This window comes from Ptychodera flava, chromosome 7 (assembly GCF_041260155.1).
Source record: "Ptychodera flava strain L36383 chromosome 7, AS_Pfla_20210202, whole genome shotgun sequence".
NCBI classification, from domain to species: Eukaryota; Metazoa; Hemichordata; class Enteropneusta; family Ptychoderidae; genus Ptychodera; species Ptychodera flava.
Window position 1 is genome coordinate 43,029,581 of NC_091934.1, and position 21,498 is coordinate 43,051,078.

A 21,498-nucleotide genomic window follows, 5' to 3' on the forward strand; every position below is an offset into this window, starting at 1 on the left:
GTAAATAACAACTCATTAGAGTCTAGTGTCAGCCAATTCTTCTTTAAGAGCGTCGCCGCTGCTTGATGTGTGGAACTGGGCCGACTTTGTGCTTACCAGGCAGCCGGTGCGAATAAGTGCAACCCTATACTAAAAGTAAGAATTTTCAACAGTGAAGGTGGCGGCGCGGCATTCCCTCCACTTTTCGTCTAAACTGATTTCCACGATATGCTGTCTCATTATCATCAAGCCGATTTTTGTCGCTTCCTTCCATTCTACAAAAAGACAATCGCAACACGACAAGTTCAATCACAAGAGCTCTGGTCACATTTTCAAAACGCACAAGCACTGGACAGTTCTATTTTTCGATCCCTACTTGTACACAGTTCAAAGTCAAAATAAATTAGATGCACTAGGAAAAAGAAAACATTGTCTGGGCTAACATAGGCTAAATTTGTTGTTCTGGGATACTTTATCGCCTATAAATCTTTTGAAACAATTTCTATTATAGAAATTTTCGCCTCAGTTGGATATTGCAATGTGAAAAAATATAGTTTATGCCCATGCTGTACAAAGCAGAACGGACTTATCTTGTTCAAAGTTTGCTTGATTCCGTAGGGACAAGATAAGCTGTATAATTTATATTTTGACTTTATCATGACAAAATGGTTGTGTGCTTAATTAGTTAGCCATTTGATTTATTGTGCCTGCAACACTTGACCTTAAATTTATTGTGTTAAGAACACATTTCCTGCATTCTTTATTACAGGTTCTCACCTTTGCACAAAGACTGTTGTTCAGGTTATGACTCAAAGAAGATTCTAAGGAGATTGAAAATGCGCGAAGTACATTAGAGTGAAAGATAAACTCGTTTTTGCGCGTCAGACAACTTGAGATAAAGAAACGCATTATAAAACATAGAAGGGCAGCGACTGAAACCTTTAACAGTACCGTTATGCATTTTTGTTTCTGTTTGGAACAGAATCTCGCAACAGAATGGTTGAAATTTGAATATTTGTTAACAGACAGTGCTGATAACAAGGTTTCTCCACTGGACAAAAATAAATATCCAACTACAACAAAATCAATATCCAACTACAACAAAAGCCCCTTGTGCCCACTGACCGTAATTCACACACAGAATTTCAATTTGACACAATGAAGGGCATTAAGAACCAGGTCGGGAAATAGAGTCGCTAGGCGAAAAATAAGTAAACACATCAAATGTTTACGTTTAGGGGCTTCTCATCTACCAAAACCCTTGTGTTATTTTCAAACAAAATTACAATATGCATTTAACAAGACGTTCTGCTCAAGGTGATGCATATGACAGATTTTTTATGAAAATTACTATTGTTAACCAAAGAGTGCGGACAGATGGCTGAACGAATTAAGCTGAACGTGATTAATATCCTTGTACATCATTTTTCCTGTCAATCATCCTGGTGCCTATAAATGTACTCAGATGTTCCCCGATAATACTCGTTGTTGCAGTGTATGTTGTGATTAACACCTGTTCCGATACAGAACGTGACAAATTAAGAGGTACGAATAAAATCCATTTCAATCAATACGTGTCGTCTTTTACAACTTACGGCTAATGCATTAGGAAATGGGTATTCGCTTTATAGAGTTTGCGTTCATTACAGTGTATATTCAGGAAATAATCTTTTCATCATGCATAAATAAGTATTCTCCATTAAATCAGCTCAAAAGTGCCGCAATTATATATGCATATAACTGTATCAATTGTAGTGCATACGGGATTCACAACGGCACTCTGTAGATACGTATGTAATAAGTCATTTTAAGGCTTAACACAAGATATTCGTGTCAAGGAGGTACTCTTCTCCACGTCATATAACATATCGTATGGACACGCGCCACTAGGGAAATTACGTGATCTCCACTGTGTTAACGCCATGTTATGATTTACGATTTTTGATCATATAAACGGATAATTCCGAAAGAAAACAACACCAAAGACGATTTTATGTTCACTTGAAGGCCAAAAATCTATTTATATATTCATTGGACTGTTGAAATTCATGAAATCGATTAATACAGTCAGCAAGACAGATTAAACAACTAAATGAGCAAAGTAAGGTACAGATTCTCTGACGAATCGACATATATGAACGAAGAGTATGTTTGCTGGACATTAAAGCAAGTTTTCACGTACTCCTGTTCTATATTACTGTTTTTTATCGTCACCGTGCCCTTCCTCCTGATTATCCCCCCAGCCACCGCCACCATCATCGTCATCATCATCATCATCGTCGTCATCATTATCATCATCATCATCATCATCATCATCATCATCATCATCACCGCCACCACCACCACCATCATCATCATCATCATCATCATCATCATCATCATCATCATCATCATCATCATCATCATCATCATCATCACCACTACCTCCACCACCACCACCACCACACCACATCATCATCATCATCATCATCGTCGTCGTCGTCGTCGTCGTCGTCATTACCACCACCACTACCACATCACCACCACTAACATCACCACCACTTCCATCATCATCATCATCATCATCATCATCATCATCATCATCATCATCATCATCATCATCATCATCATCATCATCATCATCATCATCATCATCATCATCATCATCATCATCACCATCATCATCATCATCATCATCATCATCATCATCATCATCATCATCATCATCATCATCATCATCATCATCATCTTCATCATTATAACTACTATCACCATGACCAACGTCACCGTCACCGTTGCCTTCGCCGCCGTCACCACCATCATCGTTATCGTCATCATCATGTTGTCAGCTGTTGTCGTCTTTGATCTCACTGTCATGATCAAGATCATCTCATGTCACGAAAATTTACCCTATACAATGATATTCGTCCATGTTGAAATTACGGTTTCACGATCAACTGACAAAACCAACGCAGCTGCCCATCTTTGTCATCGTAAATTTTTGGTGAGGATAAAGAGATTTTAATTCTCGGAGAAATTTACACTTTGCGTATATAAGCCTCCCGATCGCAGCTAATCGTTATTTTCAAAGTATACAAATGGGCGTTTGTTTGCTATTTGTTTTCATGTACTTTTACTTGTATTCTCCTCTAGCGATGGAAGTGACATAAATACAACTTATTTGGTATACTAGTATGTTAGCGCAGAGAATTCAAAGAAAACATTTTACATCTCAGAACTCCGTTTGCATCCTCACAGTGGCCTCATTCTATGGTACGGGAGCGGTTGTCAACCGAGAGCGTTTCCTAAATAGGCTGATATACACATTTGGACAGTTACACATGAGATTGGTAGGTAGCGTTACGGTCGTAAATTTCAGTGGTCCATAATTGTGTAGAACATCGTCAAAAACCCCATGAATATACAAGTTGCAGTTACGAGACGTTAGTGATTTCGCTTTGTCCAGTATTGTAGCATTGCGACTCGGTACGCCAAAATGGTAATGCGCAGTAACAACCTGATCGTCTCTGAACGCGTCATCGTCTCATTCGGTTAGACCCCAACATTTATCTCTGTATCTGTCGCTTTGAGTTTTTTAAAGTCATTTATTGATTCCGTTGCCATTTTCCTTTTCTGCCCCAAGACGAGGATTCAGCGATAACGATCATTGTGGGAGTGACACATATTCCGTTATTTTAGGTCACTCCGTGCTATAAATCAATTTTGTTGCATCCTATAATGAAAACAATAAAAGTGATATTTTCAAGGAGACTTTGTATCCATTAATCATACGTCAATTGTTACACAAGACTGGGAATCGAGCCAGATATCTAGTACAGTACATTAAGTGAAACGGATATTTCGAATCATCAGAAATCACGACTCGAAGTCGTGTTCACAACATGGCTGCATAGACTCTGGAGAGAATTTGACCTCAGGCTGTTGCTAAGGGACTGTTCGTTATGTCCATATCAGAGGTGGCCATGTGATTACTGTGAGGTGAAGCTGTGCCGAAAACAATATTAGCGTTATGATTTTAAAAATGAAATATGTTAACGAAGCCTGATACTATAATGGTATTTCATTTGTAAAATCAATGAAACGCTGGAAGAGATATTAATATGAGAGAGAGAGAGAGAGAGAGAGAGAGAGAGAGAGAGAGAGAGAGAGAGAGAGGGGGGGGAGAGAGGGGGTACACACTACGGCCAACAAAAGAGTTGCAGTTTCCTTTAACAGGATCCTAACAGAATTAGGAAAGTTCAACCGGAAATGTCTTTCTCAATTTTTTATTTAATGGAATGTGACGAGTAGAAAACAGACAAAATTTAGCAAAACCATGCACGAGTATTAAAAATGAGGAAGAGAAGTTGAAGGTTTAAAATAGGGTAGGCCACGTTATCGGAGATACAATATATTTTTATTCGGACTGGTTTACGTCAAAGAATATAGAGCTTCAGTCGTTGCCCCGTCAAGGTTTGATCAGATTGTGTTTGATAAAAGTTTCAATGTTGGCAAGATGGACGACGAAGGTGGAAATACCCACGGCGATGTCAATTTTACGCCATTATTGCAAATTGTATTGAATTACACGCCACGTCCAGTTCTGTTTTTGCAAAGTTTCTAGGACTAGTCTCATTGATTCGTTGATTGACGGAGAGACCTTGTGGATTGTGTACAAGTATTTAAGTTCCACATTAAACCCGGATTTTCCTGCTCTTCTCGACTAGTCCAAGAAACTTTGGGTGACATTTCACGTGAAAAGTAATTGACATATTTCATTTTCCGGGATACCTTATTTAAATAAGAGCATTTCTTGATATTCAGTGTGACTCTAACATTGTCATTGATGAAGGGAAAGTGTAACGATGCAAAAAAGTACAGTAAATAGGTAAATAAATACGGTCAGAAAGTAGATACGACTCGTCTCTTCGTTCGCACGGCTAGACACCTGCAATTTTCTATCCAAACTGGGCAATTTACAACGCTTAGTACCATCAATTTTACTTGGCACTAAGCGTTGTAAAGTGTATCTTGATTATCCATTGTGAATTAAAAATTGCGGGTGTCTAGTCGTGCGAACGAAGAGACGAGTCGTGTCTACTTTCTGACCGTACTTTTGTTTTTGTGTCAGAACATGAAGCCAATATCAGTTAATGGGTCCGTTTGGTTCTTTGGATTTACGGTGTTCGTCTGTTCTTCATGTCTGAGTCACGACAGAGATTTGGTTAAATTGAAAAAAGAAAGTCACTGAGCATGAGTATTATTAGTTTAAATGAACGACTTACTTTTCAACTAAGAGTGACAAATTGTCGCCGTACGCGTGTGGCTTCCATTACAGATGGACCGCCCGCACATAACCTCGCCTGTGATGGGGACCGATCGAAGCCGTATAACAAGATCACATTGAAAAGGTCAAGGAAGCCTAACAATCATATTCTGGCTGCGCTCTCGTGACATTTTTTATTCAGGAGAAATAATCGGTACTTCATACCATTTCTCACATATTCGTGATATGTAAGAAACAAATAGCACAGAAATAACTCCGGAAATGAGCGCAATTCTCGTGAGTTGGAGTATAAAACACGGCACGAACAAAATAATATATTGCAACGAGTTTTCACAATTTTAATTTTTCAGTACGATGAGTGGCCTCAAGGTCAGTGCAAAAACTAAAAGTTAGGGGAAAAACCACCTTTATAATCATGATAACGTGACAGCAATGGGTTATACAAGGTGTCATTTACCATCACGTGATGAAAGTGTCACGGCAGGGATGTGATCACCATGGAGACACATGTTAAGTACCTCGGGGATCGATGTTCGGACTCCAGAAGTTTTACACTACTATTTTGGCCGACGTCTTGTTGGGCTTATAATAAAGTTTTTACCGCCGACCAATATAGCTGTGCAGCTCTGCGAAAAACACTCGTACACGATCACGTCAAACAGAGAAGAAATACGATGGGATTATGAATAAAAACCGTCAGGTTTCTTTTCTCAATTTCGAAAGGGAAATGTTTAAAGTTTTCTTACAGATAGTTTGACCTATTATTGAAATCTTTCAATTTCGATGTGCACACTACATTTAAGGTGGAGGTGTTGAGCAACACTGTGTTAAACTACTTATTGCAAAGAAAAGATGCAGAAATGCGATTAAAGTAAATGTTGTATACGCTCAAAGATGATAGAATGCACTAGAACAGAATAGTCTTAAAACCTTTTAATTTGAGAGAGAGCGTACATACTTGGCTTGTACTAAGTTTGCAAGAATGATGACATCATCGATAGAGGACTCGCACTAATAAGTGACTGTCAATGTCGAGACACCTGACGAATCCCTAATACTAATTGAGTGAATTGGAGGAATAGAAGTGAATTTTGGATTCTTTGCATGGTTTTCTGTAGCATTTTGAAATAATACTAAACTATTGACAGGCGGGATGTTTAAGGGGGCCATTTTAGCGGTTTGATAGGATATTGTGATCGATATTGTTGCGATGATAACGGTTTTAATTTATCTATTCCAGCCAGGTGCCTGCTACGGGCAAAAGCGTTATTTTTTCCGCAAACGCAGGTTGAGGGTGGGGGTGATGGGGTGGGAAGGAGACCTGTACATCGTTTTTCGTCTGTCCATGCGAGCGTCCCAAGCCATTTGTCTGACACATGGAAACTGATTTTTCTTCAAATCTGCTAATACAATTTCCCGTACGGTAATTTGGTTTACGATACGATGCAACATGGCTGCTAGGTGCATATTTTATGACAATTTTTACGTCCAGAGCTGTTGTTCAGACATTCGTAGTATACATATCTCATTCCAAGTTGGTATAAGGGCAACTTACAATGACATAAATTTGTCAATTTGTGCCGCGATACAATCCAATATGGCCACTTGGTGTCCATTTTGTTACGGTTTTTTCATGTCCAAGAGACATTACTTTGCCGTGTCAGAACCGATTTTTTCTAACTTCATAATGACATTGCACTATTATTTGACATATACATGTATCGTTTTGTGACAATATCACCGCTAAGCAATCTTTCTGTTACTATTACTTGTTATGTATGGAATAATCATTACTTAGAAATAAAGAGATTCAATAAAAAAATTAAAATTGTATTTGCTGGACAGCTTTCGCTTAAGCCTTTCGTCGGGCCTTTCCCTACGATCCCGCGGCAGTGGGAAAGAACAGCACAGAACAACGTGTATTTTCATTACGGATTCAATTTTTAAAATTCATATGATCTTTAAAACACTAAATTATTTACATTGAATGTAAATATAAATATAAGCAAAAAAGAAACACAGTTAATTTATTGTTTCACGAATGAGCTTGAGCACTTTGAATCTAGTGCGAGGAAAGGAAATACGGAAAAGCTCAGTGGTCTTAAAATATCCAAAATTTCAGAGAGGTATTTTGTGTGTGTGTGTCTGTGATACAAATATACAGTTCAGTAACGTTGTTAAAGTTACCGTCAGTGAAAATCTTTCATGCAAAACATTATTTCTCTCACGAAGTAGTATTGATTACAGACCATAGCATTTAGGGAGTTTGTAAATAGTTGTTTACAGACAACAAGTAGTATTTTCAGTCAAAACAACCATTAAAGGTATACAGTCATCTGTAATCTAAATATGCCCATATATGGTCAAAGGGGCATTCCTTGGTATTCAAAATGTCCATGTGAGGGCGCTGTTTTTAAAAAATGGCCACCCGCTTAAAATCTTTGATTGGTTAGATTTTCTCTTTCCATGGTTACTGTGGCAAAATTGGAACAGGTGACAGTATACCTTTAACATAAGGTAATGACATAATGCTTCGACACTCCAATGGTTTTCAGCAAATACATCATGTTATGAGCGATTGGCTGCAAAAAAATGATCAGACCCCAGAAAGATCGGTGACGCCTAAGCTGGGACCAGCCATCGATGATTGACAAAGGTTAACAATTTCGTAGAATTGCTTAACATAACAGTAAACCCCATAATCTCGAGACAAACTTTTGATTGGATCATAACAACTAATTTTCGCTTCTTAGCATTGCTTCAAAGAAGTTGTAAACGTGGTGTATTAGCATTGTGTTGAAACGTTAACATGTCCGTAAGGAAAACACGGTAAGAAATTGAAGTTTATGACGAATGTGTACATCTGGATGACATTCTAAATACATGAAGCCCCCATGAAACTCTTTTTCAAAGAAACCAGCTGGTTTGCTATATCCTTCGAATGAATTTTATAATTTTTTCTATGTGATTGAACAGTACTCTATGTGCATTTCTGCGTATAATGGTATGATTTTCTTGGCTTTCCTCTTTTACAATGCGACATCAACATCGCCTACCGGTAAGCCCGTTCAGAGTCGAGAAGTTTATGGCCAGAAAACGACAACTAGGAAATAAGCTGGGTTCCAGCCAAAAATTCTTATCGTGGTTAAGATTGATGCCAAACTCCCGGTAAAAAATTGCCTGCTCAGTAAAACAATTGATCATTGCAGCACAACATCATAAGAGCATATTATAATATGTGCAAAATGTCATTCATAGCTTGATAACTGATAATACGAATATGCAAAAGTCCGAGACAGATCGGAATAAATATTAGAATTGAAACTAAACGACTATTTAATAGATGCATACCCACTAACATGCTGTAGCCCCTTGGCGCTTACCTAGCAAGACGATCTAGATCTCCATTTCTGCAAGTGAGCATCGTGTCGTTCGTATGCAAATTAGACGAGTACATCAGAGGTTGTCAACCAGTCGACTTTTAGAAATTGAAAATATGGCTATGTAAACATGCTTTTCTTGTGTATTTGAATAAAAATTACAATTCGTGGGGAGGGGAATAATATATATTTGTAAGTGCTCCTTTTGTGTAAGCTTTCGCCCCTCAATACTCCCGCTAAGAAATCTTCGATCTCGCTTCCCCTTTCCAGAACAAAAATATCCTGCTGCCATCTCCCCAATATGGTTCTCACTGTCTTTTCTTTGTCAAATGCTTCTCCTCTGTCCATTGGCAAAATTCCAAAAATAATCCATTCATTCCCCTCTCATTGAGCGTTCCATGCCCGCTAATGAGGACAACTGCCTACTTGCCCATTCGCCACTTACTGATACGAAAAAGTGACAGTCCTTCCACCAGAAATAGCCTACAGTTTTTTGAACGAACAGCTTTGTTTGCTACCCCTCCAGTATATTCTCCCGCCGTTTTGTCCGAATTGTCGTTTTAGTCGAGTGGCGTCTCCATAGCGAGACAGGAAAACGGCCAAACAGTCTTGTAAATGATTTTGAATGATCTTTGACAAGACGACAATAAAAAGGGTCATATCAGTAGAGTTATACACAACATAGCTGCCTCAGGCTCGTCCACTACGTCATTACAAAGCCCTTGTCCATATGGGGCCATGTTTTGTGTGTAATCCTATAATACTGTGCATGTTTGGCTTATTAACGGTGGCGTCATATAAATAAGTTATGTAGTGTGCTATTCTGTCACAGATTTGTACATCTCGATAAGCCTTGAGACACAACTATATTTGGTTTTTTTGAAGTCACCTTTTTTGTCAAGTAAGGTCAATCTTTGATTTCATTAAGACTTAAAATGATGAAATGGTTTATGCATCACACATATAGTACTCTCGTTAAAATCTTTTCTCTGCAATTAAACTGTGGCAACCCATCCGCCACCATTCTTTGCCGAGACTTCTTGGCACCTTTGCTGCTAAATACATGTCGACTAGAACTCGTCGCGTCGTCGTGATCTCTGATGAGACAATTAACCATGGGTTTTTATTCGATATGGTTCGCAGAAACAGCAACTCTGTGGCAGCTGTGGCTCTATGAATTATGCGCTTCATTTAGGGCGTGAATGCTAAAACGTGTATATACAAACTTCAAACGCAGGCAAACATTTCCTGTCCTCAAGTACATTCGAATATGTTCAACCCCTGAATTCGAATGGACCACGCTACACAACCACGTACACAAACGCACATAGACTCTCCACAGTCGCTGTGTCTTGTTTTGTGCGCGCCCAATGGGCCTGCATTCGAAGGCTACGCTGTGCTAGCTGTGAGCACGCGCTGCCAGACACAGCGACTGTCGGTTCTTGCAAGTATATGAATATTCATAAGAAATCCGACCGGTCGCTTGCAAGAACGTCCAGACCCTGGGATTCGCGTCGCGTCTCTAAAGGGCGCGCGCGTGTTCCAACAGGGAAGAACGCGAATCGCAGGGTCTCTGCCAGACTAAAACGCACACAGAAATACGTGTATTTCCATGAGCGTTTGTACACGCGGTTTGTTTATACCTCCATAACGTGATCTCCTAGGCGTACTGAGTCTGTAAAACACATCGCGTCCTTTTTATTCCGGAGTAAAACTGATGACGCTATATTCTATCAGTATGGTGTAAGATCGTCTTTGGGTCATCGGTGTCATTCCCTACTTACTGCAGTGCTACATACCTGCTAATTGAAAATACAGGGGTCTGTTAATGGATTACAAATCGCATCGTGTGATACAAAACTTCTCAGCACAGAAACTGGCGCCAATAATCACTCGGCCACATCACCATCACTATAAAAAGATCGTTCATTTACAGAGGCAAGCTAAGGGAGCCGTCATTATTTACGGCCTAGGGGGTCGGAAGAATTTCATCGGAAACTCAGAAATTTCGAGTACCCCCCCCCCCGTCAACCATGATGAATATTAGTAACCCCCTCTGTAACTCAGAAATTTTGACTGACCCCCCCCCCTTAGAAAATTAAATACCAATACATCATTTTTAAAATTTACAAAATACAGCAATAGTAAAGAGCTTTCAAATGCTGATGTACTCTGAAAGATTATCATCGGTTATCTTATGACGGTTGAAAAAGTTGAAACCAACAAAATCGAAATTCAAAATGATAACAAAATACAGATATAAAAGCCTACCTATAACCAGTATCCATCCATATATATTGTGGATGGATATCATGACAGGGTTTTCACTAGGATATCTGACAGGGCAGAATTTGAAAGGACATGGTGGAGAACAGGCGAGAGGCTGAGGGGGAAAGTGTCAGAGGGGTGTCCCTATCCCCAAGGGGAGAGCACGAGAGGGGGTGTACCCCTCTCACATCGAAAACGTTGAGAAATTGATGTGTGCAATGGTGCAATTTGAGAGTTGTTTCAATTTATTTTGCAAAAATTGAGTAACCCCCTTTCCTCTCCACATTTTGAGCAACCCCCTTGAAGGTTTCAATTTTTAAGTGACCCCATCACATTCCTCCAACCCCCAGGCCGCAAATAATGACTGCTTCCTAATACGATTCTTTGCAGAACTTCTTCAATCTGCGCGAGTGAACAAAATGGTGGATCAGAGGGACAATATCATACCAGGTTTATTATCCCAGGGCTTCAGTAACAAATTCTGTCTATAAACAGTGCCATAATGAATGTCCAACGCCCGTGTAGTCACAGAGTAACCCCTCATGCTGATTGACTGGTTTCAATAAGGGTATGATTGCATGGTGCAAATACCCTGTAAAGGTATGCGCTTCGAACTTGAAAGACTTAAACTTTTGCTCTAACTTTTCTGAATGAAAGTTTTAAACATTCTCTTACCAAATCAACAATAAAAATCAGGGGTTACCGTGCGAAGTTTGGAACTTAGCGAAACAAATTACCCAACATTTTGCGATATTTGAAATTCAATATGGTCGCCATTACCGTGTTAACTCTATGGAGGAAAATTAAATTTGGATTTTCGAAAAACTAAGCCAATGAAAGTTTTTTTATCCAAGAGATTTAAAAAATGGCCCCCCACAAGTGGTAGATCAGAAATGCATTGTAGAAATTTTTGATTCCTAATATCTGTCCACGAGGCGCGTTCTACCTTAAAAGAATGAACCATAAACTCAAGGCCATTCAACACTATAAACCAATTGCAATAGCTTTAGCATATGCGTCACTTTTTCCTAGTCAGAAGGGAATTGTTGAAATTTCTCATCTGCAGGAACTCCGCATATAAAACAGGTCATGTTACTGCAAAACTAAAGTTCAAGGGAAATGAAAGTCGGTTTGTTATGGAGACAGGGTACGTTGATATATTTCCTCTTCCCAATGCTGTACGTTTGACTCTAGTCGTTGCCATGAGTGCAAAAGCTAAACCCTGTTTATTCTTGTGGTTGACGTATATGCATCTACACGGTGTGACGGGTTCGTACTTAATTTGGGCCAGAGTGAGAAGAACCCTCAGGGCTTAACCCTTTGAGCGCCAAAATCAATTTTTGTTGCCTTTATAAAATGTAACCCAGTCAATTTTTTTCAGATTTTTGCCTAAATTTTGATGGAAAACGGTAGCAAATGAAATTTGATGTCTGTTTAGTCAAAAATATTAAAAAATTTACAGAACAGTTCATAGAAATTGGTAAAATTTTGCACTAAAATTTTGGCGGAAAAAATTACAGCACTTAAAGGGTTAAAGTGAGCAATCCATGCATGAATTAATCTCCACGCTTTTGCTTTGATGTATTTTGTGCCTTTTTCTGAAGCTTCCTTAATCCAATCTAAAATCAAAAATCATGACCAGCCAAGCTCATGGCGTTTTACCGAAAGAAACAACAGACAAGACAAAACTGAATAAACTGGTCTAGTATGAATCATCGAAGACTTGGATTCTGCAGATTGATCAGCTCTTACGTCATTAAGTCAAGCTAAGAACGAATTAGGCAATACAGTATGGAGGGTTATTGCGGTAATGTTTGAGAGTGCTTGCTTATCCCATGAGAAGGAAGAAAGACCTCTTATCTAATCTCTGTTGATAAAATACGGATTATATGTTATTTGTTGTTTTGCGTGAGCTCTTTTTTCAGAAGCACGGTCTTTGACTGAGTCGTGGACGTCAGTCAAACTGTCAAGTCCTTTAAGTATTCAAAATCTGTTTATTCTTTGTCATCGAAGAGTTCATGATAAAATCGTTATCAAGTCAGATGAATCCTGTTATTATATTTTTGACACGTTTTCTGAATCTCAAAAAAAGCAATAACCAGACAACTTTAGGGTGATATTCCTAATTAAGGATTCAATTATCTCGTGACGCGGGAAAATGATTCGATTAATATATTCATTTTTCCCGAGAGGCGGAAATGAACGAGAGAAATTCTTGGATGCAACCTATCTTTCCATTTCGGGTCTCCTTCTGCGTATATTTCTTATCTGTCCCTGAAATTATTAATAGGATCGTAATTAATATTGCTACATTAATATGTTTACAGTAGACAAAAGGTAATAATTTTCTAAAATCGCCTTGTAGAGGGGTACGCCCCGTTTAATTTTACAGCTACAGAAGAAAATCGACCCCGAATAGTAAATCTGACGACAATATCCCCTCGCAGTCTCGGGGGAGAAGCCAAACGCTTTCAATAAGAAATCTAGTTAATAGCGATATTAATAGAAATTAATAATAACTAACGCCTATATCAATATAAAGCATCACTCATGTGATTATGTTTCATCTGAATTAAAAGTTTCGATTTTTTTGTTCATGTGTTCCTCTTTTTATTATCACAGTATGCATCGGTTCTCGAAATATTTTCTTAATAACTGCTTCGCTACATCTAAGGCATAAACGTAATAGCAAATCAACTTTTAAGAGTGAAAACTTCTTGAGCAGCCGCCAAATTATCGTCACTGCGGGCGGTAGAGGGAAGGAAACCGGTATCATGGGAATACACTTACAAATCATTTCAGTGACAGATTCAAAAGATACGCTGTTGAATGATACTAATCAATACACGTCCCCCGACGAGCGCCTCTACAATTTTATATCCCCATTATTATTTAATGACACAACATTGATAATGTGATGCATTATTTTCAACTCAAATATTTATCGAGCCTTGGGCGGGAGATTCGCGTGGGAACCAAAGGATGTAATGACTTTTTTGCGGAAGGGGGGAATGCGGTGGCGCGATCAAACGTCGTCATTGAATGAGGGTATTTGAGTAGAATTATAGTTTGTACCTCAACACAAGGTTATATTGTTGCTTGGACATCTGATAGCGAAATAAATTACGGAAATTTTGTCAATGACCGTTCTTCGTAAATTTAATTAGACGCCATGTTTATAACCCAAGCCAACAGTTTTGTCAAACTGCGATTTAAACACAAGACGTATGACGTGATGGATGTGAAGACATAAAAAATCTGGCGAGAGGATTATTTCGTGATTGGTATAAACAGATAGGAAAAGGTAATGCTGCTCTCAGCGCGACAGATGACAATCGGAACTATCTGTCTGGAATATTGTTATCCTCGATAATATATTACTTAAGGTAAAAAATGGAATCTTTGATACGGTAAAGATAACGTCATCTTTGAAAAGCGAGGAGAAATGTGTAAGTGTATTCGTCTTCCAGGGTATCTAAACATTCAGACGTGTTATTTAGCCTCAGGGGAGTATGGAGCTGAAAATGAATGGAAAGTCATTAGTGTGCAGCCGTCGGTTTTCCAAGCACTAGAACAATGCATACGCAAAAGAAATAAATTTAAACACAATGAAACGAACCATTGTAGCAGAGAAAATGACACGTAACACAGATATATGTTCAAAGCACACCACAAAATGAAATTTCAAACTGTATCGGACAACACAGTAGGCTGTTTTCATCTTTAAAAACCCAAAAATAAAAAATAATCCCATCCTATTTTCAAAATGTCAAGTTACAGAAAACTTTTTAGCTTGTGATTAACAGCATTATCATTTAATACGTCAAAGCAAACCAAAGATTGTATGACAGTGTACTATTACAAAATCAATTGATCAACTTGTAGCTACATTGTGTCATATCAATTCTTAAGAAATATATTAATCGAGAAAAATATGGATGTTGTGTGTTAATTTGTGTATTTTAAGTGTTTTAAAGCATCTACAAATGTAAAACCTTTTTACTATCTTTGAAGCAAAATTCATTGAAGTGTTTTTAGATGAACATAATATTTACAATGAAGAAAACTAGAAATATTATGGAGGCAATTATGCCGCTTAAGCCCTACTACAGTACTTAACTGTTAAGTGAGAAATGGACAATCCCTGCAGGTGTTTGCAACACATATTTGGAGTTGAAAGCACAGCGGGTAAATGCAGAATACGCAAACCTCTACAGATACTTGTTAAACGCTGTATCTTCCTTACTAGCGTCAACCTATCTGTCTGAAACTCCGCCAAAACTTAGCTACAACTTCTTGTTTGACGACGCATGCGCAAATAGGTACGCCGCAAGCCCCGCATCGTGTCATCTTAATTTCTGTAGATCAATCATCACAACGGAAATAGGCGTCATAAGTATCGATCAGTCAGCAGAATCTGTAGAGGACATCCCACAAATCATATTTATTTTCTCATAACTCTTCCAATTTTCAAAAGTAACCTACGTGCATCTAGCAAACAATGCTGAACACCGGTTCCCTTTGAAGAATCGATACATTTTTGTGTCATGTGTGAAATTTTGTCTCACAATTTCAAGAATGTTGAAATAAATGAGCAGCTCAGTCATTATCTTGCTATACATTCCAAACATTGAAAAAGGAATTATATAATAAACATTCAATGTGAAATTAAATGGGAAATTTTGCTCGATAATTTCACAATTCGTGATAGGATCCACAGGAGACCTGTCATGTATTGGGGACATTTTCACACTGTGCGTGGGAGAATGGCAGCAAGACAGAACTAGTGGCAGTATCACTAATTAGGTTTTATGTATTGTAAACAACCTGCAGTATTACTACGTATACAGAAAGATAAATAAATTAAGCACAGACAAGATAAGTAGTAGAGAATGCCGCTTTGGGGCTAATACCCCACGCGTGAAAGATTAGTTCACGATACACATAGACCTCACCGACTTGGCCAGCCATGAAAGGGGTTGTCCTGTTCAAAAATTGAGTTCTATATCCGTCTGTGGTTACATGATTTTTTTAGGTGTTGAGCGATGAAGAAAAACATCCCATGAACGCTAAATGATAATTTGTAAGACTAGCCCGTCAGGATCTGTTGATACAAATATTCGCTCACTCGTGAACGACCTGTCGATAACCGAAGGTCCCGGAGGCGATGTTGTCACAGATACTATCGGCCAAAAACTGAATATTTAATGTTCTTTCTGCATATTAGTAGCAAGTTTTTCTGATCTTGTTCAACAACAGCAAACACATACAGCTGAAGAGATTATAGCCCGAGAGCATTTACTTTCAAGACGGCATTGCATGCAAGTTTTTGAAATGTCTTTCGTCTGTTTATTTCGTCACAAACGTTACGGTACTAATCTGAGAAAGGAAATCACTGGCGTTAAAGCCCTTCTTTGGAATATGCAATTTTGTAGATCGGGAAATCATTTAACTTCGTAGACGCTGGCCGCATGAAACGCAAATTTTATTTTTAACTTCACCGGCGTTGCCGCTGTCGTATGGTATCTCCGTGTTAACCTGTTGTCGTAAACGAGGTCAATGACTGAATTGTTGATTGAAAAGTGCTATTCCGAATCATACTGTGACACTCAAGTTAGCCATTGCACAAATGCAGAGGTCTAACTTCATAAAAGTAATTAAATCTGCGTTGAGTTCTTCACCATTAAGTTACACGAATGCACCATTATGAATTTGTTATGCACAAAATAAAAAACGCAAAGTCCTCAGTGAGATGATTTCTCAGATGATTCCTCCTCATCGTCTTTGTCTATTTCATTCAATCACTACAAGCGGAGCTTGACACTTCCCAGGGCCTCATTAGTCATATCCATTGCTTTGACTCCATGCGATTTCAACTCTTGAGACAACATAAAAATAAAAAACATTGAAAACGAACGATCAAGTAAGAAGGAAACAGCAGATGAATTAGAAACCGGCGAGTCGGGTTCCTCTCATTAAGCAAAACGTTCAGTATGTAATAGATATTGAGGCACCTTTACTACAAGCTGCTGACCCACATACATACACAAGGGATGTATTTTTCCTCTTTATATCAGACTGCATATTTTCAATAATTAACTTGCCTGGGGCATATCGATGGATCAGTGATAATTTAAAAGACGTTCATTAATGTGGCAAACTGTGTTTAGCGATGTAGACAGGCGCGGACATCACTTACACAATAAGTGATGACGTCACAAACACTAAAATTATCAAAACAATACCGTAAAGTCCTATGCAATGAACACCAAAATGGCTTTTTGGGTTTCTTTTGGCATTATTGAGAAAAGTTCCAATCAAAATGGTGTATGACTTTTGATATTTGCCTTGTATATATTTGTTCAGGATATGGGCTTTGATATTTTCTATCGCGACAAATATAGTGATGAATTCCATTGTGCACATTGTCAACACGACAGTTTTCTTACATTTGCCATTACAGAAAAGGCTTCAAGGTTTTTTCTGATAGAAAGAAATGGTGTTGTATATCACAAATCAAATGTTTGATCTGATAAGTTTCTCACAGCAGTGGAATTATACGGGTATACGTTGTCAGATGCGACAGCTTAAGCTACAAATCAAAACGTATTTGTACAATCACCTCATGTGCCTTGATGACAATTGTGACTGTGAGAAAACATCACACAAATTTGCCAGTTGTATACTAACCTGTCCACGTCTAAATTATAAAAATCTAAGACTTGACAGAGTAATGATATCTTGCAATTTCGTTTTGACATTGAAGTTGGTGATGTATATGGTGAAGGTAACAGAGAAAGAGTTATGATAAGAACAATGTGTATTCCTTGATGGATGATCCTATTTTGATTTTTGACATCTCGCAGAAATGCATCATACCCTTGGATTTTTTACAGTTCGTTTTTCTTTAAATCGGTCTTCAAAAAGAAGCTGATTATAACTTAACTATTACCATTTCCTTTCCGTTCGGTAGAGCTTTCGAAAACGCTCATTTTCAGTGACTTTTATATGTAGGGAAACTTATCAAAAACGCTTTAAACTGTTGAGCTAACAGCGCACTACCCAATTAGGGTAGTCGTCTGCCCTGACAAAAAGTAGACGGATGGTCTTATGGTCAATAGATTAACCAAGAAAGCGGGAATTGTGTATCATTGATGTACAGTACTTTCTTTATATTTCACGTCATAGCATTTTATTATAAACAAACGTTTCATGTCAAAGTTCATTCAAAAATTCATCAAGAGATGAAACCGATTCACATCGTCATTATATGATCTTAATAATACCTATGATTGATAAAATATCAGAACTTAAGTTTTGATAGAAATAAGGTTCTTTGGTCAACAAAAATACGGTGTCTGCTTTTCTATTGATTTAATGCATAAATTACCAAAATTGTGACCATAACTAATGTCTAATGTTGATTATTTTCTTTGTCACGTTTCAGTTTATCGATCCATCGTTTCCGGCAACCAGTCTTGCGAAATGAAGACATGCAAGATTAATCCTTGACAAGAAATGGTTGACTGCTCTCAATTAAGATGATATTTTGATGAATGTATTTATGCAACCTGACTTAGCATGCTCCTTGTGATGTAATGGTCTACGGTTGGCGCTTATTTTGCAAATAGCAATACCATTTCGGTTGGTCACGTGCTTCAAACACAATTAACCCTTTGAGTGCTGTAATTTTTCTCACCAAAATTTTAGTGCAACATTCTACCAATTTTTATGAATTTTTCTGTAATGCTTTTGATAATTTTGGACCAAATGGACATCCCATTTCATTTCACTACAGTTTTTCATCTTAATTTTGGCAAAAATCTGAAAAAAATTGACTGGATACATTTTATAAAGGCGACAAAAATTGACTTCGGCGCTCAAATGGTTAATTTCTCTCGAAACCTTTGTCATTTACCTTGCTTTGCCCTTAGTGTACCTCGACGTGTGTTGTTCTTCAACGCAAGGTTGCTCATATCACTATTAGATTCCGGGAAACGTGATAAATATTTGAGAACTTCATGCGCTATCTAACCGTCTTTTATGTAGTCTCGTCAAAGCTTTGTTTCAAAAAAGTGACGTTGCTTGCGAAGCATGTAACGTCGCGTTTTCCTATTCATTGATCTGTGATCAACACCTGATGGAAATTTTGTCCAATGGTCCAATTTTGTGTAAAGGTGTAAACTTTGAACCGCTATATTGCATTGTCAGCCTCATGTGTCAAGAGATAATTTCCGGCCATGCCATTGGAAAATAACTTTTGCTGACAGGTAAATGAATAAACAGGAAGTAGCAAAATTACCTATCTGCCTTGTCTCTGACTTAATCCTTTGAGCATTGTAACATCCCCCCCCCCCACCAAATATCAGGGCAACATTTTATCAATTTATATAAATTTTTCTGTAATTTTTTTCCATGATTTTGGACCAAATGGAAATAAATTTTTATGGGCTACACTTTTTGACCAATATTTTGGGAAAAATCTGAAAACAAATTGTCTAGATCTGAAAGAAATTGTCGGCGTTGTATAGTATAAATGCAACAAAAATCGATTTTGGCACTCAAAGGGTTTAATAGAGGATTTGCCTGCTTGTGTATCATTTAACCTTGTAACCCGCATTGATATTTTGTGGGCGTGAATTACACATGTACAGTTTTTTTAAACCACGTCGTCAAATTAATGTCTGCATTTCAGGAGGTTATATGAAGGGACAAATTCCACATCGTCGGCGTGTTTTAAAAATGTTTATTGAATGTCGGGGTAACTTTTCTGGCGTTGCTTCATGACAATTCAGCATTTCAAAGTCAAACATCGTTTTTTATCCCACGTGAAGTCGAGTGAAACTGAAAGTAATGTTTCTTGGCTACAAGATGTGGTGATCCCTAAACGTTGAAAAAAAATCTACCAAGACCAACCACTGGTCAAAGAAGCGGCCAACTGCTTCCAACTACATTTCTATTTTACATTAGCGACATCCGATTCATCGATGAATGGGCTCTTCCAAGAAGTTGTGAAGAAAAGATGACAAAATTGGCGTTCTTTACGAAAACGGGGTTTTGCTGACGTAACTGCATAGTATGACAACACATCTGTCTGTCACTGTTTATCTTAGACATCTGGCGTACTAGAAACTTAAGAAACGTAAATCCAAAGACATATGCCAAAAGAACCAAGGAGCTTTGCGGGCATAAACAGCTCTTTTCCAAGAAATCGTAACTTTGATTTATAAAAGTAATCATATTTTGCTGCATTCTGCGATGTCTTTCACACACCCTGTGTCTTCTTTCTTGCCCTTTTTGCGTTGTGTTACGTCATCATCTGTGCACTGTATCTACCAGTGTTCATTTTGAGACTAAAAATACTAAAATTTCACGCTCCTTCAGCAAACGAGACCCCTTACACGCATTTCACACCGTCTAACCTTATATTTTACGTCCACCGGGGAGTTGTGCTCAGACAGGTAATGACCAACATGTGGGCAGGCGATATAAATGTCTCCGTTTATTATTTATAAAGATTTAACAAATTTGTCTAAAGGCTAATGATAAATCCAGCCAAAAAATTATGAGTGCAGAGGCAACGGCTTTCCCTAGAGTAGCATCGACTGAATAATTTACAATGCAGAAAAGTGTGTCGTTTCAAAGACTTCAATTCTTCGTCCAAAATAAGATACATGGGACTGGTTCGGAATAAGAATGCTCCACGCGGACACGTAATTATATTAAATATTTCGGACACACGTGTTATAATTTGGCATCATTTTGGAATCTTAAGGTAATGAACAAAATTTTTGGATTTGTTACCATTTTTTGAATAGAACACATAACTTTCAGGTATATTGTTTTTTGACAAGCGTTTTTTATGAAGGATTTACGTCAGATCTTCATATCTTTAATAGATGCAGATGTACAGCTTTAGTGAACGTATCGATGACATTGCAAAATTGAATAAGTTGAAAATTGTAAAGTCAAAAGTTTTTTCTAACATTTATCCATTAATTGTCTCATACAAATCTCGTACCTTGCGCAGTCTGTACCCTGTAGATTTAGTCATGTAAAATTTACTTGTTAGATTGGACGTAAATAATCACGTGACAGAGTCAACACCTACGAAAAATACCTAACAACTCCATGCTTTTAGGGGCTTCGGGCAGAGAATACGATGTGGCAAGACAGATGAGCAGCTATTCCTAGATTAATAAGCTAATCGACTTAGTAATTGGTTCTCTAATCATAAAATTTCTATAACTAAGATTGGAGTAGTAATTCGACCAGATCATAAAATGAAAATTGGATCGGAGTTCATCACATTACAGAGACAAAATTTTGCGAAAAATATTCAATAACTCCATGTTTTTATGAGGCTTTGGGCAGAGAATGCATTGTGGCAAGACAGATGAGTAACCATTCCTTGATTAATAATTAATCTACAAGTGCTCTTGTTAAGTAGAGACACTGCTCTCATGGATGGCAAGTACATTACGCCGAATCTAAAACTTACTGGGAGGTGGAAAATGTCTGGATGGGATATGGGATTGTTTTGATACGGACGAAATATCGCCGACACCGGTAAGATTTGGATACACCTGTCCAATCAAAGAAGAC